At 41.4% G+C, this 27,829-nt stretch overlaps 1 protein-coding gene and 1 pseudogene across 1 annotated transcript in view; one reads left to right on the top strand and one right to left on the bottom strand.

Annotated features, from left to right (window-relative positions):
- Positions 1 to 27,829, bottom strand: part of LOC126088289 (zwei Ig domain protein zig-8-like) — a 377,426-nt gene that overhangs the window by 273,337 nt on the left and 76,260 nt on the right. The window lies entirely within an intron of this gene.
- On the top strand, positions 24,151 to 24,268 carry LOC126089981 (5S ribosomal RNA; annotated as a pseudogene).

Raw genomic sequence — 27,829 nt, forward strand, 5'->3', positions numbered from 1 at the left:
AGCTCTTTCTCTTGGATAAATCATCCATTTCTTCTGAAGTTTTAATCATTTGTTAGTCGGTACTTGTAAATGACATCCTTTCGGATAATGCCATCGCGGTGCGCCGGTACCTTTTTTTCTTTTTGAGTTTATATTTTAAATAATACCGATCCTAAAAGACTTGGAGTACTCCGGAAGTTAACATTAGATCAGTCGATTTCATCCCGTTAACAACAGTTTGTTGAGTTATCTCTTCTAGAAATGAGAAATATGGTTAGATACTTGGTAAGATCGTACTTCGTTCACTAAACAACAGCGAGGCAATGAACTGAATGCCTTCCGCAAGTCGAGAACTCAGCACTAACCTATGCATCATCGTCTACGGTGTTCTGGATGCAGTGACTGAACAGCGCGGGTCGTAATTCGCAAGGTCTCTGGTTACAGAATCCACGTTGATTTTATATAGAAGGGATTTTCGTTCTACAAAAATTGACATAATGCGAGAGCATAAAACCTGTTCCACAGTTCTACAATACATTGTCGTTAGTGATAGGCCCGTTATCACGTGTCTGAGTGTGTCTAACTCGACTGAGGTTACAATCAATGAACTTTGCCGTACCTGTTAAGCAACACCTGTGTGCAGCCAATCTCCCCTCGTGTAACAAACTGACCTTTTGTATGGAAATGAGGATGGTTTTCGGGAACATCGATGATGCGAAACAACTCACGCGCATCACATAGGCTATCTACAGTGGTATGGACTCTTGATTCAGTACCATACCGGCAGGTTAAAAAATGGATATGGAATATGTAATTGGGTTGTCGACTGACAGGAAGGACGGAATACGGTGTCTGGTATGTAGGATCGTCTACAGACTCTGAGGGGAGAGGTAAGACGACTGTTAATGTCGTACGTTAATGTCCCAATAGATAGTATTACGTAGCTTCAATTTCTGGCATTTGTTAACATAAAGAAATGCAAACTTATGCTCTATACATAATGTAAAATAATGATAGACTTTGATTTTCGTTTTACGGAAGCACAACTAGAATCAGCCACGTCATGCAAATATTTGGTTCAATGGCTCTGAGCACTATGGGACTCAACTGCCGTGGTCATAAGTCCCCTAGAACTTAGAACTACTTAAACCTAACTAACCTAAGGACATCACACACATCCATGCCCGAGGCAGGATTCGAACCTGCGACCGTAGCGGTCGTGCGGTTCCAGACTGTAGCGCCTTTAACCGCTCGGCCACTCTGGCCGGCTGCAAATATTTGGGGTTCACAGCGTGTCGGGATATGTAGTGGAACGATCGTACAGGCTCTGTTGTACCAGGATGCAATTCATTGACATCTTCACGCGGGGAATTTTATTTCTACCTGTACTGGTCTACTTTGCACAGTGAAGAATTATTTTTCTTGTAAGGTAACAAAATAAAAGAATCTCTTTCATTTTGTCCACTACTTTGACCCCCATTTTGATATATCTGTTGCTAATCTCATTTTAGCTCCTTCACTGAGCAACCTTACCAAAAAGTAAATAAGCAGGAAGTAGACGCTCTCGTTTTATTTAGACTTAATCACTCATGCCTGTGCACAATTGATATACAAATCTAGATGAATTAACGAACTACTGAGAACTGACAATAGATTCAGCTTCATTGGGGCTACTATTTTCCGTAAATGAAAGCAATATGGGTTGGAAAGATGTGTGCGTGTGCACCAAACCTTATCTGGGACAGGAAAGTAGAATTTAAAACATTACACACTACTGATAATACTTGGAAAATAAATGAATCATCTAGTCTGGCTAAACTTTATTTTATCCAGTGACAAAAGAAGGCCGTGCAGACAAACAAAAACGACTATTTCTGCTTTCTACTTACTGCAGTTAACGAAATACAAGTTAATAAACAAATCATATGCAGCGAATTTCTAGACATTAAAAATTTCTATTAAATTTAAAAGCGTACGATCGAATAGCTCGAAATATTGAAATTTTTAATTTTTTTCGTGTGTTGCGGAAATAACAAGTACACCAAATTAATCAGAGCATTCTAGTCTTACAATTGAATCTAGATTTGCGACTGAGGTCCTAGCGTGGTACAAACACCTCACGATGCGGTGTTACATTGCTAGGATGAAAATGAAGTTAAGGGCACTTTATTGTTGAGAGCGTGGAATTAGTCACGTTAATCTTAGTTCGGGTTAATGAGATGGTAAAAGACGAAACAGTGCTACTTCTTGAACTATTCAAGCGATTAGGAGGGCCCGTACATTGAAACAAGTACATGTGCTATTTATGTTGGTAGTAACAACGTGTTGTGCATACACATTTCTCAACTCCAGGGCGGACAGAACAGATTGTTTCTGGAAACTAGGGCGACTAGCATTGATACACTCCACAAATTTTCCATTGTCACTATGCACCTCGATAAACCAGAACATAAGAAAATAAAAAGTCTAAGTAATGGCGTCAGGTCTAGTAAACAGATGCTTACGACAACAGGACAATGAAAAATGGTTGCTTGGTTTCCTGACTGGAAGGCGATCTTTCATTCATTCGTCATAATTGTTCGTGATAACTGCAAGAACAAAAACGATGTACGCAACAGAAACTTAATACGTTGCATACAAACACACAAATTGTTAGGATTAATAATGACTATAAGAACCGAAAGGATGTGTGCATGCACACAAAATATTATGATAAAACTATGGTCCCTTGCCTCGAGATAAGATCTTCTGTCAGGTTTGTTGAGCAACATCGGCTGCACTGTTACACCCAGCCGTCATGTTATATTCACTTTTAGATATTCTTTGGTGCTGGATGTTATGTCGCAGACAACGACATGAAACTTTCAAATTCTCAACTATTTACTTTAAATTCTTGTCGTAATTGTAAAGATGTAGTGTGGTAGTGATTGTTCCTTAGAAAGCAAAAAATCATTGAGGAAAAGAACGCCCTATCGATTATCCTGAAGCTTACAGAATAATTTTACAGGATTCTTTTGTTCTTTTGTGTTAATGTGTTTGGAGTATCCTTAAGATACACAGAATGTGTGCTAATAATGAGACAGAAAAGAAGGAGTTTCAAGAATTCCACACCAAGGTGGTACAAAGTTACTATACATACGAGAATCAGAATAAAAACAACAGGAAGAAGGAGAGAACATATAGAAATCAGTAACTGATTTCTTGTGGACTCAAACGCATCGATTCTCTTCTTTTCGGTTTGTCTGTCAGTCCTTGAGTCGCTATCAAACAATCCTGCGCTCCGCAAGTTTATTCACAGAAATTATTTCTTCAAGTTACGGCCTGCGTTTGATATTAGTAAGAATGTACGGCCCTATTTGCCTGTGTTGGTTTACTTCTTACAGCTAACATGTGTTATTATCCCTCCAAACAGATGTTAAGTTTATCGGTAATCTATTTGATTTACTCACAGTCCATATGCTGTACCCAATATTCTGTCTTATAATTTCTTCTCGCCTCCACTGAGGTTGATAATGTCATCAACAAGCATTATCATTGATTTCCTTTCACCCTGTATGTTAACTCCATTCCTGTGCCTTTCCTTTCCTTCCGCCACTACTTCTTTGATCTAATCAGCCGACTGTGCGATAGTTTAAGTCTTAATAGTCTTTTCTCTCTTCGAGATTTTGTCCAAGATTATCTTCCGAATATCCGTTGGTATGAGTCAGGTCACATAGATTACATACACTATAATTTCTAGTTTGCCACTGCCTCCAAACTAATTTTGAATTTCAGAAGGAATTTTCAGTCATAGAGTCACACTGGTCGATGATATGAGATCTAAATTTCCACGCCTGCTTATCGCTAGCACCATACCAATGACGTGACTTGCATGCTGCAGAACCAGAGTTAACTGGGACATTGAGCGGCATCGTGTGGTGTCAGCGATTTGTCTCAGTTTTGTTTGTACCGTTCACATCGACCACACCGTGTCCATACAAGACTTACTGAAAAATGGAAGCAACGAGTCTCGAGACCTATGTCTCTCCAGGTATTGAGATAATGGAGTGAGGAGATGTTGGATATGAGGACTGATTTCTTAATTGATGAAGGCAGGCTGAACGCTCGTCATCATGTGTCGAGAATGGTATACCCTGCTGTCATGATCATAAGACCGCGGTACCAAATAGCGTATTTCGACAGGATAGTGCAAGCACTCACATTTCAGTTTACACTACAAACGCCTTGGGGATTTTTCCCTCATAGAGTACGTCTAGGGTGTGATGGGAAGACGTACACTTTCACACAACCACAAACCTTCATCAATCGATACGGTACGTATTTCAGGCACGGAAATGAATTCCTCATGGTGACCGTCCGCAGCTCGTGGTCGTGCGGTAGCGTTCTCGCTTCCTACGCCCGGGTTCCCGGGTTCGATTCCCGGCGGGGGTCAGGGATTTTCTCTGCCCCGTGATGACTGGGTGTTGTGTGATGTCCTTAGGTTACTTAGGTTTAAGTAGTTCTAAGTTCTAGGGGACTGATGACCATATATGTTAAGTCCCATAGTGCTCAGAGCCATTGAACCATCATGGTGACCTTTGGAGGCTGGTTGCAGCTCTGGTGCTAGTAATACGAGAGCGTATTATGACCCTTTCATTTACACCTCACAGTGATGCTGAAAATCGACTTAAGTTTCGAACTGAAAAAAAAATCGTTTAATACACGTCACATGACAAAAATTTCCACTGAGTTTGATAAATATTGAACTAGCGCTTCATGACGTAACACTTTCCACTTCCTGTCACTGTACTTCTTTTGTGCAACTTCTTTTGTAAGGCATTTCTCTTCAGCTGGACTGCGTATTGTGGTATTTATTACGGAGTAACTACAGACTTAGAAAATATCAAACCCGTATCATCATTCCTAAGTACATCATGTTCCCACTTCCTTGCATACTAATTCTTCTCCACGACTCTCTTAAGCTTGAACCTAATCTTCCATGTAGTACAGACACTGAAATTTTTCCGAGCCATAGCGTCAGCTGTAGGTAAAGCGATGTTGGGGGCGCCGTTGACAGTCGTAGGTGGTAACACCATATAGACTACCCCACTGTAGCAATTGAAGTTCGATTTCACTGCTGATCGAGAATCTTCTCCACACTACAGAATTCAGAGGTCCTCTACTCATACCAGTACGTTTGTATGCCACATGCAACACAGCATGGAGACTATCATGAGTGTAGGAATAACGACACTGGACGCTAAAAGCGAGGACTGGCGAGATGGCGATCATGTTGATACATGCCGAATTCGTGGTGTAAATACGTCATGAAACAAATGAGGTCAAAAACGGGGCACCAGCCAAGTCCAAATAGGATTTTATTCCTTGCTCGAGTAGTTTACATATGACAGAATTGGTCCCTGGATCCGTCTGCCATCGTGCCTTCTGGTGAAAAGGAAAGTCAGAATCATGTGCACGAGCGCCCCGCATGCGACCTTCAATTTTTTCAATACCATGTACCACATAGACGCTCGGCAATCGTGGCAGAATTGTCTGAGGAAAGTTCAACGGGTGGATACGCTATGACATCAGAAGTATCCGGACACTCCCAAAAACATACGTTTCTCATATTAGGTGCATTGTACTGCCAGGTACTCCAAATCAGCGGCCTTAGTAGTCATTAGACATCGTGAGAGAGCCGAATGGGGCGCTCCGCAGTTCTCACGGGCTTCAAATGTGGTCAGGTGATTGGGTGTCACTTGTGTCATACGTCTGTACTCGAGATTTTCACACTCCTAAACATCCCTAGGTACAATGTTTCCGATGTGATAGTGAAGTGGAAACGTGAAGTGACACGGGCAGCACAAAAGTATACAGGCCGACCTCGGTTGTTGACTGACGCATACCGCCGACATTTAAAGAGGGTCGTAATGTGTAATAGGCAGACACTATCCAGACCATCGCACAGGAATTCCAAACTGTATCAGGATCCACTGCAAGTACTTTGACAGTTAGGCGGGAGGTGAGAAAACTTGGGTTCCGTGATCGTGCGACTGCTCATAAGCCACACATTACGCCGGTAAATGCCAGACGACGCCTCGGTTGGTGTAAGGAGCGGAAACATTGGACTAATGAATAGTGGAAAAACGTTGTGTGGGGCGACGAATCACTGTACATAATGTGGCGATCCGATGGCAGGCCGTTGGTGCGGCGAATGCCCGGTGAACGTCATGTGCGAACGTGTGGAGTGCCAGCAGTAACATTCGGAGGTGGTGATGTTAAGGTGTGATCGTGGTTTTCATGGAGGAGACTTGCACCCCTTGTTGTTTTGCGTGGGACTATCATAACACAAGCCTAAATCGATGTTTTAAGCACCTTCGTGCTTCCACTGTTGAAGAGCAATTCAGGGATGGCGATTGCATCTGTCAACACTATCGAGCACCTGTTCATAATACACGGTCTGTGGCGGAGAGGTTACACGACAATTATATCCCTGCAATGGACTGACCTGTACAGAGGCCTGACCTGAATCATATATAACACCTTTGGGATGTTTTGGAACGCCGACTTCGTGCTAGGCATCACCGACCGACGTCGATACCTGTTCTTAGTGCAGCACTCCATGAAGAATGGCCTGCCATTCCCCAAGGAAGCTTCCAGCACCTGATGAACGTATGCCTGCGAGAGTGGTAGCTGTCATCAAAGCTAAGGGTGGGCCAACACTATATAGAATTTCAGCATTACCGATGGAAGGCGCCATGAACTTGTAAGTCATTTTCAGCCAGGTGTCCGGATACTTTTGTTCGCACCCTAGGAGATCACGGCTTGTCAGAGTCATAGTTAGAGATTGAGATCGCGGTTGAGCAGTCATGAATAAACACATTCGGGGTGTTCTAGATAGGGATGGATATATTTGCTGAAACTTCGGCATAACAGATATTCGACAAAAGATGTTGATGCTATAGGAGAGTCAGGTGTAAAATATTGAATTTTTCAATATACAGGGTGTCCCGTTTAACTGGATCACACTAAATAACTTTTTGCCCAGATGCAAATTACAAAATGTTTCTAGCAAATGTTCTTTAGCCGTCATGGGGACATCAATCAGCATGATGACCTTCGTTGTAGCTTTGTTTTTACAAAGATATGAACAGCGGTATGGCACACTACTACTCATCAATATATCTGACATTGTCAGCAGAGGAGGAAGCGATCGTAAGCAGATAATCAAGTGTAAAATTATACAAAATTTAAAAACTTTCTATGAAACTATTTAAATTCTCACAATTTTCTATGTATTGGCTCAGTCTCATTTACCGTGTTTTTACAGAGTCTGGGTAGCTTAACTGCCATATATTTGTATCAATGCACTCACAGTGTACAATATCGTTTCATCTTCCCTAACATTCTTGTTTTATATTTTAAATGAACCTTTAGTTTGCAAATGGTTGGCTCATTTCTTCAGCCTCTTCATACTTATTCTAAATTTTTAAGTAAAGCCATGCTATCTGTGATAGCAACTGACACAAAAAACCTGCGTGGTTTAAAATTTTTATCCATTGATAATTTTTATCCATATAGATATTTTCTTACGGTCAGTAACTGCAAGCAGATATTGTCACGTACACTGTACTTGAAGTCAAAAGTAAAACATAAAACTTATATACAATAACCTCACACGCGATATCCTGTGCAAAAAATAAAGATATATGTACATTCCGTGTGTTACCCAGTATGACTATGTGGTGTATAAACGCGTGTCTTACTTTTGGCCTAAGTACAGTTTACATGGCAACCCTCCGCTTACAGTTACTGCCTAAAGGAAATAATTACACGGACGTTTCACTTTATAACAATTTTTACGAGGCTCCATTTCTTTGTGTCGATTGGTGTCACATACAGCGAGTCTGTACATAGCAATTTTTATCTTTAGATATGAAATATAGATGTTATGGATGATGCAACGGTCTTGTACACGGCGACTGCATTTACAATACTATGTGTGATCTAAATATGGTAGTTAAGGTACTGAAAGTGATCATCACAGTGTAAAAGAAATTAAAAACGAAAAGAAAGCTACTAGCGAAGAGATAGTGCACACAAAATTTTGAAGAGTTTAAAAAAAATTATGGAGAGTTTTTAAAACTTTTCAAGGATATTATAATGTGTTAAGATTGAAGCTGAAGAACATTTCGAAATTTCAGCAACATGAACTTTAAGGTTAATACATGATACAACAATAAAAGTAACACTCCAAACCGCGAACTATTTTTGTATTACTGAAGGTAACCTGTTTCCGTTGAAGTTTCCAAAGGACATGAGGAGACAGTGTTCAAATACCTAATGGTATTAGACAGCTAATGCGTTCCAAAATCTTGGTCTGATTTGCTCATTAGAAACGAAACCATTAACCCACATTACAATGAAAATAAAAAGCTATTTAGTCGGCCACTCATTTATGCAAGAATTATTACAGAGGTTTTTAACTACTCTGTAACTTAAATAACACATACGGCAGGAAGAAAATGGTTTAAAGAACTTGTCTCACATTATAGGTCGATGCCATACTTCCTGAAGCATTCCTGAAGTTTCAAATAGGCACACTCTCAGCTGAAAAATGAATGTTTATTCTGGAACCATTCACCCTGGCCATGGTCAAGTCACGTACCCGGAATGTCCTTTTTTTTTCAGGAGTACTAGTCCCCCCAGATACCCTAGAGAACTTTGCTGAAGTTTGGACGAGAGGAGATGAAGTACTGGCGGAATACAGCTGACATGCGGGGAGCCGTGCATCATCCTTGTATAGCTCAGTCAGTCGAGCACTTTCCCGCGAGAGCAACGGTCCCAGTTTGGAGTCACAGTTTTAATCTACCAGGACGTTTGAGTGATTCATACGCTCAGCACCCAGCAAATGAATACTCATGATAAAAGTAGAAAACCACAATAACTCGCTGAAATACATCGATAATCTCAATCTATCGATGGAACATACCAGATATCGATATCAGTGCGTGAATATCGATATTGTCTACAAAAAAGTTTTATACATCTGTTACATCGCTGGATTGTTGTCATTACTTGTGGACTCTACGATCCGACACTTCTGTCAGGATGAAGGGTTAGTGCTGCTCTATTCTGTGTCACCAACTCTATGTTCAGGAATGCATATTTAGAAAGATGGATATGACAGTCAGAGGGCTTAGAGACATAAGTTCAGACCAGTAAGGTAGAAAAGGGAACAGGGAAACCTTTAACTAAGTCTTTGTATAAGGGGGTGAGGACCTCATTCCTTTCCTAATCATACTATCTATAATTACAGCTATTGTAGGGCAATTTTCAGTGGTACTTAAGAATGACGTATTTCTGGTAACGGCGGGGTGCAATATACGTGAACACTCACCTCTGAAGCGATTCCATTATTTCCTCTCCTCCTGCGTAACCAGCAGGTAAACTGCAGGAGATCTGGACGAAACGCAGAACTTGCCGACCGCTAACAACCCGTGATAGTAATGGCGCAATTTAACTTGGGTCATTGTAGCCGCTTTCACGCAACCCGTGGTGGCTACGTTCTACGTTATTCTCCTGCAGGGGGGGGGGGGGGAGGCATTCGGTCAGAAGTCTGCTTCATTTTTCAGATTCACATCCTTTAATCTCTAAGAAGTAGCATTTGAGCGAGTTAAAATTGTAGTCAAGACTCGTAAGAAGCGTTAATTTAGTGCTGGACCATTATTGTTAACGTTTCGATGAACTACAGTGGTAGTACTTTTTTAACTGCGAATGATATTTTGGAACCAGTAAAGTAAAATTCTGACGCTTGAATGTCTACATGTTTCCAAAAAAAGATAATACGCCTAGTGTAAGTGTCCAAATGTTTTGGAGAGCAACTCGATGTGATATTACAAACGAACTCTATCCTGCGAGCCCTAAACACCGCAATGGAACGTCCAAGGAAAATCTGTACTAGGCGCTGGAAACGTTCTGGAGGAGTACTGATACATGCACCTCGCGTTGACACCCAAAATCATTGTTATCTAGTTGGTGCTGGGCTCATCGATTGTTCACGGCTGTCGACATCATCCCAGACACTCTCTAATAAGATCGGGTGTTCTACACAACTAAACTCTGGACGCCAATTGACTGGATAAGTCAGCAAGCAACTTTTTATGATAATATAACCAACCTATGGATAGTATCATATTCAACCAAACGAACACAAAATGTTACACTTAATAATTTAAGTACACTCCAGGGACATAATTGTGACTGGGGAGAAATCACATACGAGGTTCCCAAACGCTCAATGTCAGTCATTGCTCATCATATAAAAACGATCTTCCGTGTAATTTACAACAAGCAGAAAAACTTCTTTTTGCATATGACACTAGCACTGTAATCAATCCTACAATACATACAGAAATAGAAGAAATGATAAACAATGTTCCTAAAAGTATCATTGACTGATTTTATGAGAGAGGTCTCTAACTAGATTTTAAAAAGGCATATCTAGGGTACTGCACCGACGATAAGTGGAGCTCATGGTAAGGAAATAATAAATAGAGTGGAAACTTCAACATTCTTAGCTGTCCCTATTGATGGAAATTTAAACCGCAAAAAGCACATTTTTGAACTTGTAAAATGTAGCCACATTTGCACACATAGTCATTGCAAATCTTGGGGAGAGGGTAATTAGTAAGTCGATATATTTTGCGTATTTTCATTCAATGTTCTGTGGTGACTTATCCTTAAGAGACGAAGTCTTCATATCTCAGGCGATTACCCACTATAATTTTGCAGACATCTGTTTAAAGACTTGGGCATTGAGACTACTCCTTCTGAGTAATATTTATGTCCTCATAAAGTTTGCTGTAAATGATCTACTACAGTTCAAAAGGAACAATGATGACATAATTACATCATAAAAAGGAAAAAAATTATATTCATTACTTCAAGCTAAGTTTCTCTCTAGAACAAAAAGGGTTGCACAATTCTGCAACAGAAAATTTTTATAACTTACACAGTAATATTAAATTTCTGACAGAGACCAAAGCAAAATTCGAAAATCAAATGAAAAATCTTCTCCTTGATAACTCCTTGTATTCCGCAGAATAATATGTCACTACAATGTGTAAAAGATAGTGGGTAGCAATGACTGCCTCTAATCTGTGTATTAAAAAAAATAATAATTAAAAACTTATAAACGTCCAGCATACAGCAAAATTTACAAATTAACTTTTGATGTGAATGTAAAATGACTCGTTCCACATCATTACGATTTTCGTGCAACATGATCCATAGGACATAAAATTAACTAACTAACTAACTTGTGAACAAACAACGAGAGGTGCCATGTCCCATTTTATGCCGAAACAAGGTTTTCACACCAAGATATTCTGCCAGGGAAGGATACAAATAACCTGCAAGAAAGTCCACGTAACGTGCACCTGTGATTGGCAACTGCAGACGGCCAGTTTGGACCATGTGAATACAACTTTGACCACAGCCACATCAAGCCTGGACACAAACTTGTTGACAGCAGGATCCATAGCTTCACAGGGCATACGCCAAGCTGTAACGTGGCCATTTTCTCGCTACGACAAAAACCTAGTTTCTTAGTACGATGTTTCACGCTTCCAGGGATGATGTTCCGCACCCTGGTCAGTCGTTGACCTCTTTGTTGAGGTATCAGCAAAGGGACACGACCCGATAGTCACCTGGTGAGATGTACAATGCTGGTACAGGTAGCTTCGCGATGGCCCCTACGCAAATCTGCAGCAATTTGATTGACACCAGACTGCTCATCAGCTCGAATGCCTTTACGAAGGCGAGGTGACTTCCATTCGTGAAACACTTTTTAAGCGCTCGGGAACATTGCCTTTAAGTTGGTCAAGTTTCGCGCTATACACTTTTCACGTCGGAAACCCTAATCCCTGTACAACCTCCGACATGCTATGACGCAAGCGTCAGTCGAAATCGGTAGTTTTGGAACGTGCTTCCATCTTCACTAGACATCTGCCTTTTAGATATTGGTCACATATCGTGTTCACTACGCACCTAGTCGCAACAATCGGGCGTTATGTACCGTAAATCATCAAATGGATAATCTTTGGTTTAACTTGGCCTGTAAGTTTAAATTCCTTTACATCAGACTGCAATTATTAAAATTTCTTTTGCTAATAATACCGTGTACCACACTAAATGTATTTTACTATTTATTTATTTACTAGTTAGTGACATTATGTCGATCCTTCCATCATCAAATCAGGCTCGTGATACACAGATCTCCAACATGCTATGACGCAAGTATCAGCCGAAATCGGTAGGTTTGAAACGTGTAACTAACATTAAACATTGTTTAATTAGTTGAGAGGTTTGAATCTGATGATCACTTGTACCAAAATGTATCACTAATGTAAAACATACAGATAACACATTAAACGAACTAGACAGTATTATTTGCCGAAAAGCCTGTTAATAAAAAGGAAAAGAGTAAAAGATAATTTGAATTATGTCTTGTGTTTCCAGTATAGAGTTTGTTGAAATTTCGCCAGACGTTTCCACAAAACTTAACGGATTGTAGGTAAAGTGGTAGTGCGTAGAAACCTAGGTTTTACCGTATTGGTAGCACATTTCATTTGTCAGTTGTGCTAAATCCATCTGTGAGTATAGCTTGACCCTTTTCTGCATTGAATTTCATTGTTTTTCTATGTAGTTTGCGATTCTTTTAGTGAATATAACTTGTCAATTCATCAACAAAAAGTGTCAGATATGTTGTCTTAGATAAAAAACGAAAGAACATTTAAAAATTATGAATTCTTTCAGAAAGTATTGTCACTCAATGTAGGTTTAAATTAATATGTTGTGTTGTTGCTTGTAATGTGTTAGATGCAGAATATTTTTATATACACTCCTGGAAATGGAAAAAAGAACACATTGACACCGGTGTGTCAGACCCACCATACTTGCTCCGGACACTGCGAGAGGGCTGTACAAGCAATGATCACACGCACGGCACAGCGGACACACCAGGAACCGCGGTGTTGGCCGTCGAATGGCGCTAGCTGCGCAGCATTTGTGCACCGCCGCCGTCAGTGTCAGCCAGTTTGCCGTGGCATACGGAGCTCCATCGCAGTCTTTAACACTGGTAGCATACCGCGACAGCGTGGACGTGAACCGTATGTGCAGTTGACGGACTTTGAGCGAGGGCGTATAGTGGGCATGCGGGAGGCCGGGTGGACGTACCGCCGAATTGCTCAACACGTGGGGCGTGAGGTCTCCACAGTACATCGATGTTGTCGCCAGTGGTCGGCGGAAGGTGCACGTGCCCGTCGACCTGGCACCGGACCGCAGCGACGCACGGATGCACGCCAAGACCGTAGGATCCTACGCAGTGCCGTAGGGGACCGCACCGCCACTTCCCAGCAAATTAGGGACACTGTTGCTCCTGGGGTATCGGCGAGGACCATTCGCAACCGTCTCCATGAAGCTGGGCTACGGTCCCGCACACCGTTAGGCCGTCTTCCGCTCACGCCCCAACATCGTGCAGCCCGCCTCCAGTGGTGTCGCGACAGGCGTGAATGGAGGGACGAATGGAGACGTGTCGTCTTCAGCGATGAGAGTCGCTTCTGCCTTGGTGCCAATGATGGTCGTATGCGTGTTTGGCGCCGTGCAGGTGAGCGCCACAATCAGGACTGCATACGACCGAGGCACACAGGGCCAACACCCGGCATCATGGTGTGGGGAGCGATCTCCTACACTGGCCGTACACCACTGGTGATCGTCGAGGGGACACTGAATAGTGACGGTACATCCAAACCGTCATCGAACCCATCGTTCTACCATTCCTAGACCGGCAAGGGAACTTGCTGTTCCAACAGGACAATGCACGTCCGCATGTATCCCGTGCCACCCAACGTGCTCTAGATGGTGTAAGTCAACTACCCTGGCCAGCAAGATCTCCGGATCTGTCCCCCATTGAGCTTGTTTGGGACTGGATGAAGCGTCGTCTCACGCGGTCTGCACGTCCAGCACGAACGCTGGTGCAACTGAGGCGCCAGGTGGAAATGGCATGGCAAGCCGTTCCACAGGACTACATCCAGCACCTCTACGATCGTCTCCATGGGAGAATAGCAGCCTGCATTGCTGCGAAAGGTGGATATACACTGTACTAGTGCCGACATTGTGCATGCTCTATTGCCTGTGTCTATGTGCCTGTGGTTCTGTCAGTGTGATCATGTGATGTATCTGACCCCAGGAATGTGTCAATAAAGTTTCCCCTTCCTGGGACAATGAATTAACGGTGTTCTTATTTCAATTTCCAGGAGTGTATTTGCAGATATATTTCCAAGTAACACAGAAATCTTTGTAAATTGTGGAGAACTGGGTTATGGTTCTAGCTATTTAAATTATTGTATATTATTTATAGCAGAGAACAATAGTTATCTAACTACAGAAATCACTGTCCAACATAAACACTTCTTGTTACATACTTAACACTTTAATCATTAAAAACAGATAATTTCATAAATTTAAGGAATGATGGCTAATAAGGTAAGTTTGAAATCTATGTTTACAATCTGTAAGGATTTGCCTTATCTTGCTTATATTTTTTGGACACCTAGACGTTTCCAATAAAATGTAGAACCCACTCTGAAAACTACACAAAGATACTATTTTTAATAGTATTTCATAGCATTCATAAATCATAGAAATTAAATAATGTAACACATGCATCTGGTGAATGCATTTTTAATTGTACCTCCAGCAACAATCAGAGACGTTTCTCCAGTATGTCTTTGTTTAATAGCAAGTGTTATGTAATCGTATTTGGTTAGCTTGTCAGGTCAATGTTCCATGGATCATTTGTACGATTCTTTTACGAACATGATGCGAAAGGAGTCAGTTTACAGGAAATCTATGTGTGATTAGTGTTAGCATTAATGAACATTAATGAGGACACAATTCATTAGTCCTACTCATACAACTACATATTACTTTTTCCTTTTCAAATGGTTAACTGTTTTGAATTAAGAATTCGTCAATAGGATAGAAGGAGTTGTCCAGGAGAAATGAGTCAGAGGTGGATTTAAGACTTGCTTTGCTACCTGTCGGACAATTTATGTTATAGAGCAAATCATCAAAGATTTTGTTATTGGGCATATCATCAAAGATTTATGTTTTCACATACTGAACTCTTGTCTAAGCCACTGACAGCTTAAATAATAGGCCATAAAGGTCACTTCCCCCTAGTGTTGTACGAATGTGTATCATTGTTCTTCTGATACTGTGGTATGTTATTTATAATGAACTTAAATTGCGAATATAATGTATTGTGATGGAGCAGTTAGGATACCTAATTCCTTGAAGTTGTACCTACGTGATGTCTGTTCGTGAACACAATATATTATTCATCCAGCTCGCATTTGTACAATCAATACATAGTTTATAATTAATGAGTTACCCCACATAATTACTCCGTGAGGTATTATTGAGTGGAAATACAGGAAATACATCAAAATGTTGATTCCTTTGATTCCAAGATTAGTAGATACACAAGAGCAAAATTAACTGATCTTAACTGTTAAGTTAAATGCTTCTCCCAGATTACATTTTCATTAATATACATCACAAATTTTGGAGCATTCCACACTATTTACAGACTCCTGTTCATATGCTACATCAGTTGTTGACACGTATATTTGTTGTGCAGCTCTGAATATAGTACGTTTTTTAAGATTTAGGGAGGGTCCATTTTCTGTCAACCACTTTGTAATTCTTTGAAAAATATCATTCACCGTCTCCTCTGTTGCTGCCTCTAGTATCATCTTCAAAAAGTACCAATTCTGCTTACTGAATGTTAATTGGTAGGACATTCATGTATATAAGAAATAGGAGAAGTCTCAAAATTGAGTTTCCTGTTGATTTCTCCCCAGACACTTATATTTTCCACCCTTCCAAAATGTTCTGAGTTATTCAGTACCACTGTTTGCACTTTGTTTGTTTACTATGATTCAAACCAGCTGTGTGTGAAGCTATCAGTTCCATAAAAGTTGAGTTTTCTAAGAGAGTAACATGATATACACAGTAAAACGCCTTGGAATGATCACAGAAATAGCAACTGACGATAATCTATTATTTAAAGAATGCACTAGATAGTGAGTGAATGTATAAACAGCATCTTCAGTTGAGCAGCATTTCTACAATCCCAACTGTGATATGCTACAAAAATTTATTGTTTCCACTGAAATGTGGGACTAACCTTTTTCGACTATTTTAGAAAAAGATATCAGCTAGGAAACTGAAAGGTACTTGTTTAAGTCTGTGTTATAACCTTTCTTAGGAAGAGGTTTAAGAGTTACTTATTGTAATCTGAAATATTCTCTGCGTCAGTGATGCATTGTACACATCACTAAGGACGAAACTTATTAAGCTGGAACAGCCTTTCAGAATTGTTTGAAATTCTATCAACTCCACATGAACTCTGGTTTGATTGAATTTTTATAATTCTATCATTTTCAGTGAACGGTGTTACTGTAAATAGTAGTTACTTCATATTTTCTGGAATGACTATTAAAATATATTCTATTGCTTCTTCAAATGAACCATTTAATCCTGTTTATGCTGTTACATTTAGAAACTGATTGGTGAAAGTACTTCCATCTTGTGAAGTATCAGTCACAACATTGACATTTAGTTTAATTGTTATGATGCCTTGTACGCTGAATGACTGTCCTGTCTCCCATGATAATATTCTATAAAGTTTTAAACTTGTTATTTTCATTACTTATTTCTGTCAGGACATGCTTACTTCCGCACATTTCAATGATTAACCTTAAAACAGCACATTATATTTTGTCGTATTCAAGTAACTCACATTTTAACATACTCTGTCCCTCACATAAATTTCCACCATGCTCTGTCAAGAGATTTTCATTGCATTAGTTATCCACAGCTAAATTATTCCTTTTAATGGGTCCTGTAGATAATATTTAGGAAAGTAACTTTCAAATATTGATACAAATTTACTATGGAATAAATTGAATCCTGACACTATCTTCTTTGTCTAGAAGTTCCTTATCCCATAAAAGCCCTTTTAAACCCACTCGTAAAACGTTATATGCTGTTTTCACAAATAAGCGTTACTACTTAGTATGAAACTGCTACAGGGTTTTAAGGCGCCACATTGTTTATTTCCATTAATTGTGCATCCTGGTCAGCCAGTCCATTAGCAAGTATGTACACATTGATTCTTTCAGCCTGAGCACTGTCTCCCACATGACAGGTAAACAAAAAATTCATTATAAACAACTGAAAGTTTTCTAGGGGGCAACTGTAGAGTGTTACAATTATCAAAAAATATTTTATAATATCAGCTTACAAGGGTACTTCTCTAGGTTCTGATCAACAAAAAACTATTGATTTTAATATTGTTGTGTCCAACAAACGTTGCATGGTCACCACTTTCCATGTTAACTCTACACATAAGTGATAGAATTTTATAATTTCTGATATTTTCCTCTGGCCCTGCGGTTATGTGGTATTCAGAGAGGGAAATGACATTTAATGCTTAGGAAATTTCCACATTTTATAGGTCCATCGTCTTTTTCCCCCCATGAACCATGGACCTTGCAGTTGGTGGGGAGGCTTGCGTGCCTCAGCGATACAGATAGCTGTACCGTAGGTACAACCACAACGGAGGGGTATCTGTTGCGAGGCCAGAGAAACGTGTGGTTCCTGAAGAGGGGCAGCAGCCTTTTCAGTAGTTGCAAGGGCAACAGTCTGGATGATTGACTGATCTGGCCTTGTAACAATAACCAAAACGGCCTTGCTGTGCTGGTACTGCGAACGGCTGAAAGCAAGGGGAAACTACGGCCGTAATTTTTCCAGAAGGCATGCAGCTTTACTGTATGATGATGGCGTCCTCTTGGGTAAAATATTCCGGAGGTAAAATAGTCCCCCATTCGGATCTCCGGGCGGGGACTACTCAAGAGGATGTCGTTATCAGGAGAAAGAAAACTGGCGTTCTACGGATCGGAGCGTGGAATGTCAGATCCCTTAATCGGGCAGGTAGGTCAGAAAATTTGAAAAGGGAAATGGATAGGTTAAAGTTAGATATAGTGGGAATTAGTGAAGTTCGGTGGCAGGAGGAACAAGACTTCTGGTCAGGTGACTACAGGGTTATAAACACAAAGTCAAATAGGGGTAATGCAGGAGTAGGTTTAATAATGAATAGGAAAATAGGGATGCAGGTAAGCTACTACAAACAGCATAGTGAACGCATTATTGTGGCCAAGATAGACACGAAGCCCACACCTACTACAGTAGTACAAGTTTATATGCCAACTAGCTCTGCAGATGACGAAGAAATTGAAGAAATGTATGATGAAATAAAAGAAATTATTCAGATAGTGAAGGGAGACGAAAATTTGATAGTCATGGGTGACTGGAATTCGAGTGTAGGAAAAGGGAGAGAAGGAAACGTAGTAGGTGAATATGGGTTGGGGCTAAGAAATGAAAGAGGAAGCCGGCTGGTAGAATTTTGCACAGAGCACAACTTAATCATAGCTAACACTTGGTTTAAGAATCATGATAGAAGGTTGTATACATGGAAGAACAATGGAGATACTAAAAGGTATCAGATAGATTATATAATGGTAAGACAGAGATTTAGGAACCAGGTTTTAAATTGTAAGACATTTCCAGGGGCAGATGTGGACTCTGACCACAATCTATTGGTTATGACCTGTAGATTAAAACTGAAGAAACTGCAGAAAGGTGGGAATTTAAGGAGATGGGACCTGGATAAACTGAAAGAACCAGAGGTTGTACAGAGTTTCAGGGAGAGCATAAGGGAACAATTGACAGGAATGGGGGAAAGAAATACAGTAGAAGAAGAATGGGTAGCTTTGAGGGATGAAGTAGTGAAGGCAGCAGAGGATCAAGTAGGTAAAAAGACGAGGGCTAGTAGAAATCCTTGGGTAACAGAAGAAATACTAAATTCAATTGATGAAAGGAGAAAATGTAAAACTGCAGTAAATGAAGCAGGCAAAAAGGAATACAAACGTCTCAAAAATGAGATCGATAGGAAGTGCAAAATGGCTAAAGAGGGATGGCTAGAGGACAAATGTAAGGATGTAGAGGCTTATCTCACTAGGGGTAAGATAGATACTGCCTACAGGAAAATTAGAGAGACCTTTGGAGATAAGAGAACCACTTGTATGAACATCAAGAGCTCAGATGGAAACCCAGTTCTAAGCAAAGAAGGGAAAGCCGAAAGGTGGAAGGAGTATATAGAGGGTCTATACAAGGGCGATGTACTTGAGGACACTATTATGGAAATGGAAGAGGATGTAGATGAAGATCAAATGGGAGATACGATACTGCGTGAAGAGTTTGACAGAGCACTAAAAGACCTGAGTCGAAACAAGTCTCCCGGAGTAGACAACATTCCATTGGAACTACTGACGGCCTTGGGAGAGCCAGTCCTGACAAAACTCTACCATCTGGTGAGCAAGACGTATGAGACAGGCGAAATACCCTCAGACTTCAAGAAGAATATAATAATTCGAATCCCAAAGAAGGCAGGTGTTGACAGATGTGAGAATTACCGAACAATCAGTTTAATAAGCCACAGCTGCAAAATACTAACACGAATTCTTTACAGACGAATGGAAAAACTAGTAGAAGCCGACCTCGGGGAAGATCAGTTTGGATTCCGTAGAAATACTGGAACACGTGAGGCAATACTGACCTTACGACTTATCTTAGAAGAAAGGTTAAGGAAACGCAAACCTACGTTTCTAGCATTTGTAGACTTAGAGAAAGCTTTTGACAATGTTGACTGGAATACTCTCTTTCAAATTCTAAAGGTGGCAGGGGTAAAATACAGGGAGCGAAAGGCTATTTACAATTTGTACAGAAACCAGATGGCAGTTATAAGAGTCGAGGGACATGAAAGGGAAGCAGTGGTTGGGAAGGGAGTAAGACAGGGCTGTAGCCTCTCCCCGATGTTATTCAATCTGTATATTGAGCAAGCAGTAAAGGAAACAAAAGAAAAATTCGGAGTAGGTATTAAAATCCATGGAGAAGAAATAAAAACTTTGAGGTTCGCCGATGACATTGTAATTCTGTCAGAGACAGCAAACGTTTTGGAAGAGCAGTTGAACGGAATGGATTGTGTCTTTAAGGGAGAATATAAGATGAACATCAACAAAAGCAAAACGAGGATAATGGAATGTAGTCGAATTAAGTCGGGTGATGTTGAGGGTATTAGATTAGGAAATGAGACACTTAATGTAGTAAAGGAGTTTTGCTATTTGGGGAGCAAAATAACTGATGATGGTCGAAGTAGAGAGGATATAAAATGTAGACTGGCAATGGCAAGGAAAGCGTTTCTGAAGAAGAGAAATTTGTTAACATCGAGTATAGATTTAAGTGTTAGGAAGTCATTTCTGAAAGTATTTGTATGGAGTGTAGCCATGTATGGAAGTGAAACATGGACGATAAATAGTTTGGACAAGAAGAGAATAGAAGCTTTCGAAATGTGGTGCTACAGAAGAATGCTGAAGATTAGATGGGTAGATCACATAACTAATGAGGAGGTACTTAATTGGATTGGGGAGAAGAGGAGTTTGTGGCACAACTTGTCCAGAAGAAGGGATCGTTTGGTAGGACATGTTCTTAGGCATCAAGGGATCACCAATTTAGTATTGGAGGGCAGCGTGGAGGGTAAAATTCGTAGGGGGGACCAAGAGATGAATACACTAAGCAGATTCAGAAGGATGTAGGTTGCAGTAGGTACTGGGAGATGAAGAAGCTTGCACAGGATAGAGTAGCATGGAGAGCTGCATCAAACCAGTCTCAGGACTGAAGACCACAACAACAACAACATCGTCTTTTTAACTCTTTAATGTTGTTCTGAAGCAAAAAATTAATTTTAGTTTTGTGAAAGGTGTTACATATTGTATGATGCTGTTTGTTTCAATACTGCCTGTCTGTAACCAGTCTATTACCTGAAATTGGTCACATGGGCTCTAGCTATCACAGGGATTTTGTCTCGTTTGCTTGCAGTCCCCCTTAGACTATCAGCAAGATGCTCAGCCAGTTTTTCTCCTTCTCCCTTCTTATTCTGGTGCAGGAGATGACTGGTGTACCCCCATCTCTCAAATGTAGCAACAGGCGTGATTCGGATATGAGAATTAGGATATGGGATTTGTTTAAGTCAAAAACATTTCGCTCAGCTCTTTGTTCACACCGTTGACAGCTGTGTTTACCCAGGACAGGTTATGTCGCTGTAAGACCTCCACAAACACCTCACAAGTTCCTGCATCTATTTAATTCAAGACATCGTTAAAGATGTATTTAAATTTGCTATCTAGGCTGTTTCCTGCTCCTCCTACTATAAGTATCTTATCCAGTCTATCACGATCTCTGCCCAAGGCCCCTATGTTCTCCGTCAACTACCGTCGTGGTTTGGCGCTAGGTTTCACCATCCTTGTGACTGGTATACTACACTTAGCTTTTGCTAAAGCAATTGAGCCACACTTCTACCGTGACTGCTTCCTAGCAGGAAGACTCCTCTTTTCTTTGTCTTTTTACGTGACTTTTCTGCCGATCTACCGTTAAAGTCGTTCCCACGGGTCTGTTACATTCTACTAAACTCACAAATTGGTCGAATCTCTTCTCCTACTTCAAGTACAAAGTGAAACAGATTGCCAGCTGCAGCCTTTTTCTCTTTTACTTGTCACCTTCTCCCATCTCTTACTTTTCCCGTTCAGACATTTTTTTATTCCCAATTCGCCATTTCTAATTCTGACTGGAGGTCACAAACCTTCTCTTTTGTTCCATGATTTTCTTTTTATGAGTACGTAATCAATAACCGCATGGAAGAATCTCATCTGACTCAATTTTAGCGTACGAGCTGATTCTTCCAGAGTGAAATACTAACCTCCAGTCCTGATATGTTTCGCCCATTCCAATTAGCCCAGTACAACATCCACATATGAAACTAAACTATAATAATCTGTAAAAACTTATCTTTTGGTGAACTGTGTAGCAAATTTCCAATTGCGAGATAGCAGTAGAATAACATCCTAGAAGTTCGCTGAACGAAGGTAGTACAAGATACGAACTCAATGAAAAGCAAAAAGCAAAATATTTTCTAATCTTAAACCGCCGCTGTCTGGAAATCACGGAAAGCACTGTAAAGAATCCATACGACACGTCACAATTAGATGCCGCGCGGATGTCTTCAGTAGCTTGTAAACGCACTAACGATATTCACTGGACGTCGGTTTTAAATCACGGAAGGCATGAAACGAATGAAAACTCAAAAAAAAGTCGATACTGATAAAAACAGTATTAAACAGACACTATCAGGAAAATATGGACAGCACTTTAACGTATCGAAAACAACTCGTAACGCTCAGCCATGCCGGCTGCGGTGGTCTAGCGGTTCTAGGCGCTCAGTCCGGAACCGCGCGACTGCTACGGTTGCAGGTTCGAATCCTGCCTCGGGCATGGATGTGTGTGATGTCCTTAGGTTAGTTAGGTTTACGTAGTTCTGAGTTCTAGGGGACTGATGAGCACAGATGTAAAGTCCCATAGTGCTCAGAGCCATTTTTCGCTCCGCCACTGCTGTTGTTTACGTCCGAGCGCTTGAGTGCAATCGTCCGCCAATACTGCGAATTGCTAACCGAATGGTAACTGAGCTGAACAACTGTCCGCAAAATTTCCGTAAGACCTGTAAATTCTCAGATTTTCTCACCGTTCTTATTAATCGAAACGTATATCGGAATAAGTAATGGAGTGCCAGACTCTTCTTGGAAAATATGCGATCGGAACTGCAATACTAAACCTCTCTGTGATGCACAACACCTAATACAGTGCCTTCAAATGGAGTACGTTGATCACCTCAGTTAGGTCTCTCTCCAGCTAAACGATCGTGTTACTATATGCGTTGCTCTCTGGTGTATGTTTTGTATCTCTTACATTAAACTAACTAGGTAAGTCTCTCAGACTGCTGAACAGTATTCAAGAATTCCCTGATTGCGTCGCTTATTTTGTGGATGAAGTACACTGCTCTTCAAAACTTAACATAGAGACGTATAAAGTACCATAACAAATGAACAACAGGATGGAGGTCCGGGCGTCACGAAGCAAGAAGTCAAAAAAATGGTTCAAATGGCTCTGAGCACTATGGGACTTAACATCTATGGTCATCAGTCCCATAGAACTTAGAACTACTTAAACCTAACAAACCTAAGGACATCACACATCACCCAGTCATCAAGAGGCAGAGAAAATCCCTGACCCCGCCGGGAATCGAACCCGGGAACCCGGGCCTGGGAAGCGAGAACGCTACCGCACGACAGCAAGAGGTCAGTCTGAGTACAGCTGCACATGGGGCTTGCCCTGCGACGCCACTCAAGTGGAGAAACGTGAAAAGACTGCGTTTCAATCAGCGAGAAGTTGTGGTGCACTGTGGTGCTGCTACTCATTACACCGTGTCCCGGAGACAACATCTGGATAACTTAATACGGGAAAGAACTATCAGGAAACTGGAACAAAGACGAAGTGTCACAAGTGCAGTCCAGGAGTTTGGTATTGCTCACAGCATTGAATCAGTTGCAATGGGAGCGTTCCGAAACACAGTCGCTGTTGTCCGAAGGAGAGGAGAGGTGGACCGTAGTGAACTACAGCAGCAGATGCTCGCAACATTGAGCAACAGGCAAGAAGATTTCTCGTTAGACAGTGGATGCAATTGCAACTTCTGTTAACAGGAATGGAAGGCACGCTCTTTCACGCTCCACAGTGGCACGGCGACTGCATGAGCATGGTCTTTTTGCCCGATTACGTGTACGTTCTTTTCAAAGTCAATAAACTTCAGCAACCGTATACTGTACGTGTGGTATCGATAGCTACGATGCCATGGCTTAGGTGCCAGTTAAGTTGGCACTACGACAGACAACGATGACAGTGACCTCTATCAGGCGCAGTTCAGCTCTACGAGCACCACAGTAGATTCTGCCCATTCCATCAGGTGCAGCAGCCAGGAAACTTCGCTTCAGCTTTGCTCTACATACGACGGGTCTAAGACTTCACATCTGTACAAAGTTATGTATTCTTTCTTGCATCGGTAAGCCACCTTTACTCACTGCAGTACCGACGTAATTTTCCTGCTCCTGCTCCTACCCAGGAAACAGCCTTGCCGCAGTGATTACACCGGTTCCCGTGCGATCACCGAAGATAAACGCTGTCGGGCGTGGTCCGCACTTGGATGGGTGACCATCTAGGCCGCCATGCGCTGTTGCCATTTTTCGGGGTTCACTCAGCCTCGTGATGCCAATTGAGGAGCTACTCGACCGAACAGTAGCGGCTTCGGTCAAGAATACCATCATTACGACCGGGAGAGCGGTGTGCTGACCCCACGCCACTCCTGTCCCCATTCTCCTCTGAGGATGACACGACGGTCGGATGATTCCGGTAGGCCACTCGTGGCCGGACGACGGAGTTCTTTTGTACTTCTACCCACACACCGCCTTCCAGGCGGGACACAAAAGTACGATATTTTATTTTATCCTGAAAGCAACTAGTTTCGGCAATTCATTTTTCCATCTTCAGACCCCATACGCTTTTATCTAAATATGGGACCTGAAGATGGCAAAATGAATTGCCGAAACTGGTTGCTTTCAGAATAAAATAGCTTACGGTATACGGCTTTTGGTGAAGTTTATTGAAACTGAAAAGTACTTACCAGCCGAGTACAACAGAGAACGAGTACGTTCTGTTTCGTTGAGTCCCCCCGTATCGGCGGAACCGTCTGCGATTACCAAGAGCACGCCGACTGGACCAACGAGCAGTGGGATCGCAATGTTCCTCTGGAATGGGAACAGGCTGACCCCGAGTGGTGGTTCTGGATGTACTGTACTCTCATATAGCGAGATGTGCGACACATCATGGACCTAGGTACACTGTCGAACATGATAGTTTTGGTGATCCAGCTGTTATGATGTGGGGAGTTATAATGTTGTATGTGTGTACTAATCTCAAAATGCTTTAACACGGAACACTCACTGGTCAACGTTATTATGGAACTGCAGTCCTTCACAATGTGCATCTTTTCAAGGGTCCATTCGACCATGACTTCATTTTTACGGAAGACAATCCGTGACCGCATGGAACAGCGAAGATACATGAGCTCTTGGAACGAGAGGTTATTCGGCGAATGGACTAGTCTGCCCTTACCTTCGTCTTAAATCCCGCGAAAATGTCTGGGATGCGTTGGGCCACATACTACAGCACACCCGACGAACATCGAGCACTTGACGACCACAATGACGGAGTATTGGAACGTCCTACCACAAGAACCCCTTACCAACAATGGGGTCAGCAAAAAAATGGTTCAAATGGCTCTGAGCACTATGGGACTCAACTGCTGAGGTCATTAGTCCCCTAGAACTTAGAACTAGTTAAACCTAACTAACCTAAGGACATCACAAACATCCATGCCCAAGGCAGGATTCGAACCTGCGACCGTATCGGTCTTGCGGTTCCAGACTACAGCGCCTTTAACCGCACGGCCACTTCGGCCGGCAAGGGGTCAGCATCGAAGCGCGTTGCAGATCATGTATGTTGTTTACACACACTCTTAAGAAACATGTTCTACCTTTTTTAGTGTTCAAGAGACCATCATGAATCAGCGTGACCTCAATGTAATTAAAGTTAAAACAAATGAGCCCTCGGTCGCAATTTTTAGTCCTAGGAATTAGGTTTCAACACTTCTAAGAATGCCTTCATCAGAATTTAAATGTTCAGAGTACCCTTTAACATAATTACAAATTTATGAGAAAAGAAAATTTTTATATAAAAGTGTACGTACTGACTAACAATACAATACAGAGACAGTTAGCATATAGCTTTTTAACATTACCGGAATTAGGTTTTTAATGGTGGGTCTAAAGAACTTGGGATCTTTCTTACAAGTAGCAAAATTAATATAGGCTTTCGCATAAGTAGCAACTAGTCCCCATTTTTCACATTGCTTATTAAACTGAATAGCCATACTTGTACTTAATAGTTTCTTCTTTAGATTTTTACATTTAGAGGCAGCCTTAGAAGATTGGGCCGACCGCGGTGGTCTCGCGGTTCTAGGCGCGCAGTCCGGAACCGCGCGACTGCTACGGTCGCAGGTTCGAATCCTGCCTCGGGCATGGATGTGTGTGATGTCCTTAGGTTAGTTAGGTTTAAGTAGTTCTAAGTTCTAGGGGACTGATGACCACAGCTGTTAAGTCCCATAGTACTCAGAGCCATTTGAACCATTTTTTTTAGATGATTGGGCAGGCAAAATCTCAAAGTGTTAAACAGGGCTGCAGCATGTTTAAAACTTCTCACTGTAATTATTGTCTTTGAATAAAAGTGTCAGTCCTGTCGTTTCATATGCGTATTTCTTGGAGTTAGCTTCTGTACTATGGTGTAGCAGTTCTTTCTTTGTAAGACACAAGTTTCATAGGGCTACTACTCGGCAGTCATGTGGAAGCTACTTTCGTCCTAACGTTTTACACACCAGTGACATTTTCCTAAGATCATCATGATCATTCTCACCCTAAGACCTCTTTTCCTACTAGTTATTTTATGCTGTCATTCCAGTTTCAGACGCCCTGCATGGTTACTTTTAGGTATCTGACGGCTGTTTTCAATTAAATGTTTGCAGGCTTCAACATACAGGCATGTCAAATATTTCGTTTTTACGTCTCACACATGTAAATGAGTTCCGTCTCCGCCGGCTGCGGTGGCCGAGCGGTTCTAGGAGCTTCAGTCGGGAACCACGCGGCTGCTACGTTTACAGATTCGAATCCCGTCTCGGGCATGGATGTGTGTGATGTCCTTAGGTTAGTTAGGTTTAAATACTTCTAAGTCTATGACCTCAGATGTTAAGTCTCATAGTGCTTGGAGCCATTTGAACCATCTGAGTTCCGTCTCTCATTATCAAGACTGCATCATCGACCAAATAATAATTGAAAGTTCCACTGAGCTCAGTGCAGTTGGTTTTGGCACAAACACCGAATTCACACACTGCAGTCATCTGATATGTATGAAAGATCGTCGAAGATTATAAGAGTGTGCAGGAGAAGGCCACCAATCATCACGAGGTGTGCAGAAACTTCGCTTGAAAGAGCTTTGTTTTACAAGGTGACTGCGCCTGCTCATCATCATCGATTTCCTCCAAATGCGGCGTATGTGCCAAGCGTTAGAAAAAACGACAGTACTGCCACAGGTCGCGCAAGGCACGACCAATTTAAAATAGCGTTGTTTCGAGGTGGGGGTTGGCGCAGTACAAACACTACGCAGGGTAGTGACTCGAGACCCTATAAAGAAAGTTATTTTTTTCATATTCAGTTTCTGCGTTATCTTCACTACACATAATACGAAATAAACTCGAATATATCATATTTCTTAAATTTTCATAAATGGCATGAAAAGGAAAGGCAATGCAGAATTTGAGATTGTAAATGAAGTTCCAGGAAGTGACTGTAATGTGTAGACGAAAGCTTCGTATACAGTATTAGATACTATTATTATTTTACCGTTGATGACGTATACTTGATATGGTCATATTCATCGTAAAACAAAAAGGGAAGCTGTAAACGTCTCAGCATCTTGGGCACACTATAAAAGCCGCATTTTTACAACTACGTGGTTGTCTTAAGGTTTCTACGGAAATCACAAACGCTTCGCATTAATAAAAGGTTGTCTATCACTGAACAGTTTGGCGGCAAACCACACGTAATGCATCATTTAGCCGAATATTGGCCAAAATTCAAATGGCTCTGAGCACTCTGTGACTTAACATCGGAGGTCATCAGTCCCCTCGAAC

The sequence above is a fragment of the Schistocerca cancellata genome, chromosome 6 (assembly GCF_023864275.1).
Source record: "Schistocerca cancellata isolate TAMUIC-IGC-003103 chromosome 6, iqSchCanc2.1, whole genome shotgun sequence".
Taxonomy (NCBI): Eukaryota; Metazoa; Arthropoda; class Insecta; order Orthoptera; family Acrididae; genus Schistocerca; species Schistocerca cancellata.